Genomic DNA, 3,391 nt, shown 5'->3' with positions numbered 1-3,391 from the left:
GGCCTGCCCCCTTGAAGAAGGTGCACACGTCCATGGCCCCAGCTCTGGTGTCCTGCTGCCGGCCTCTGGCAGTGACTCACTTCCTGCCCTGTCCACTGCCCCTGTAGATGCATGGTCTTCCTGTAGCTGTTCCTGCAGATGGCAGAGAAGCACTACATGGTGGGGCACGGGGTCACCTACTAGGTTTTAACCAATCAGCCGGCTGCCGGGCCTTGTGTTCCCCTCCAGGTAGGCCGGAGTGTGGTGGTCCTCATGGTGGACACAGCGTCACATACTACGTCTTCAAAGACCAGCTGGTTGCTGTGCCCCATGTGCCATTCTGGGAGGGCCGGAGGGTGGTGGTCATCGAGGTCCGCGGCGTCCTGCAATGGCAGGATGTGTCCATGCGACACATAGCGATGATCAGCCGCTTCCTCAAGCAGCGCTTCCTCTGTGACGTGGAAGACCTGGTGTGCGTGGACATGGATGCGGGAATGAAGTTCTGGGACCATGTGGGCATGGAGATCCTGTCCCCCCTCTTTGGCACCCCACACCCCGGGTTCTAATGGGCAACCCCTGAGGACTTTAGCTACGAGCACTGGCCACAGTCCCAGACCCACATCCCCAGGTCCCAGGGCAACTTTTACTACATGGGGGACTTTTTTGGGGAATTCTTGGTGGAGTTTCCCCGACTGACCTCCGCCTGTCACCAGGTGATGGGGGTCAACTGGGCCACTGGGATTGAGGCCACGTGGCCCGATAAGAGCCACATGAACAGGTACCTGCTGGGCCACAGGGCCAACAAGGTGCTGTCCCCGGAGGACCTGCGGGACCCACGGCTGCTGGGCTGGCCCCCACAACATTCCCAGGGTCATGAGGAAGCTGAGATCCATGGCTGTGCCCAAGATTCACCAGGACACCCAGAACTCATGAGGGCCTGTCCTCGGAGGAGCTGTGGGACCTGCGGTATTGGGTTGTCCCCTGAAGGACCTGTGGGACCTGCAGCTGATAGACTGCCCCTGTCATGAAGAAGTTGAGTTTCAGGCCAAGCCCAAGAATCACTAGGACAAACAGAACTCATGAGGGGCTGCCCCCAGAGACCATGCAGGACCCACGACTGCTGGGCTGGACACTGGAGGACCWGCGGGACCCGAGGCTGCTGGGTTGGCCCCCCATCATTCCCTGGGTCATGAAGAARCGGAGATTTGTGGCAGTGCCCAAGTATCACCAGGACATCTGGAACTCACGAGGGGCTGCCCCGTCTCCATTGGGGGTGCTGCCTTGAGCAGAGCGGTCAGAGCAGATTCCTACTTCTGTCCCCTTGAGGGAAACTGTGGAGCCCAGCACTGCTTGCACGGGTACACCAGCGCCCCAATAAGCCCTGCGCACAGGAGGCCTGCCTGGGGACACAAGTTCCTCTCTTTGTGGTCACTACATTTTGATCACTTCCGGGTCCTTTGCAGCTGTGAACGGCTCCAGTTTTATGTCGGATGTTTGTCTGTGTCAATGCTGAGCAACCATCTTAAAAAGAACAATTGAGGGAAAAGGTTTTCTCTGTGGTTCTCAACAGACATCTACTTTGGGGCTGGGAGCAGCCCTGTAGCCCCCATGGAGCCAGAACGGGTGCTGGCCGGGTCATCCCTCCCAGTCTTTACACCTCATCGTGGCCATGGGGCTTCAGGGTCAGGGGTGTGCTGAGCTACCTCCCAGACCCCCAGTGCCCTCACCACCAGAGGCCTTGGCCGTGGCCACTAGATTGGCCTCTAGGAGCATGGAGCCCTCTGGGCTATATGAGGTTCCTGCCTTGGTTTTAAATGGGTATTTCTGTGCTGGTGTTTGTGAAACGTGGGCACTCGCTCTGTCTATATGCGCATCCCCTTGGGATTCATCAGTGCCCACCAGTGGGTTTGCACTTGTGCACTTTCTCTGGACCAGCTCCCTGCACTGTGTCTTAGCAAGCACTTACTGAGCTCAGTCACCCAACAAGGGGCAGGGCATGCGAGTGAGAACTAAGATACAGGCTCCCTGCTCCTGGGCCCTCCAGGTACTCGCAATGGCCCCGACTCCCTGACTCACTTCTTTTGTATTGTGGTATAATGGACATACAGCTGATAACATGAAACACGTTTCAGTGGCAATAAGTATATTTCCTGTTCTGTACTGGCTACCTCCGTCCATCGCCACAATGTTTTCATCAACCCAAACTGAACCTCTAACCACGAGACCCTAACCCCCCATTCCCCTTCCCCAGGCCTGGCACCCAGCAGCTCCTTCCACCTCTGTGAATGGGAGTGCTCTCCATCCCTCACAAGCGGGGTGCTCCGCTGTCGGTCCTTTCAGGAATGGCTTATTTCACATGGCATAATGGCCTCAAGGTCTGTCCCTGTGAGCCTGAACCTGAACCACTTTCCCCCCAAAAGTATGGCTCAACCATCTCCTGTCTGAGCTGAACTTGCTAAGTCCCCTCTGCTCCCCTCACCTTCCTCCTTTGCCTGATGATGATCCCAGCCAGTCTGCAGCTTTGAAGACCTCCTCAGTCCGGATGCCAGGCACATACCCTGGGGGCCTCGGGCCTCACCTATACCCCATCTGTCCACGTCAGGTGCCTGCTCCCTCCCCCAGCTGACCACCTGCACCTCCCACAGGTGTCTCCGTCTCAGGAGAGGGAAACACCAAGTCCAGACCCTTGGAGTCCTCTGGGACTTCTTGCTGTCCTACAACTCTCCCAGCAGTGAAGTGGCTACTGGAGTACATTCAATTTCCAAAACATTTAAAGGCATATGTGAGTCTCTGCTGCTTAAGGCAATGGATAACAGTTGGGGCAAATAGAAACCAAGCAGAATTACCCGAAGATAGCCTGAGGAATGAGGAGCTTTGGGGAAGAAATGTCTGGAATCTCTGACTGCCCATACCTGACCTTCAGGTGCTCCTCAGTTACTCCTGTGCCTCTGGTATCTTCCTGGAACCCTAACATGGCTGTTTTCAGACAGTTCGTCCAGCAGTAGCCTCAGTTTCTGGGAGGCGGATTTGCTGGAATCCACAATGTGTCCTGCTGCCCCACCGGGATCGCTTTTTGAAGGTGCATTGTCTGGGCCATCTGAGGAGCCAAGAATGTGGGTCTGTGACCTGGAGGCATTCTGAGAAGAACTGGGGGGTGGGAGGGCTGCAAGGCCCAGAGGGAGATTTCCAGAAAGCCGATACGGGTCCCCGGTATCCTACTGTTTTTGAACCAAGGCCCTGAGATCTTTAAATGCCAATAATGTTACATACAGCCTGGGCCAGAGAAGCAAATGTCCCTGTGCACCCAACCCCACCTAAATTTTGGCCATTTTTTGTCACTTGAGGTGAGGTCAAAGGATTGGGATTCGGGGCTTGAGGAGGGTCCTGGGCCAGACTTTGTATTTGGGGGACA

General features: G+C 56.1%; 1 pseudogene; it reads left to right on the top strand.

Annotated features, from left to right (window-relative positions):
- Nucleotides 1-228: 228 nt before the first annotated feature.
- Nucleotides 229-912, top strand: LOC141372302 (histo-blood group ABO system transferase-like; annotated as a pseudogene).
- Nucleotides 913-3,391: the final 2,479 nt, after the last annotated feature.

Source organism: Callorhinus ursinus, unplaced genomic scaffold (genome assembly GCF_003265705.2).
Source record: "Callorhinus ursinus isolate GAN/ISIS: 27379988/994484 unplaced genomic scaffold, GSC_fseal_2.0 scaffold5336, whole genome shotgun sequence".
NCBI lineage: Eukaryota > Metazoa > Chordata > Mammalia > Carnivora > Otariidae > Callorhinus > Callorhinus ursinus.
Note: the sequence above shows the minus strand (reverse complement) of the source record. Positions and strands in the feature narration are given on the sequence as shown.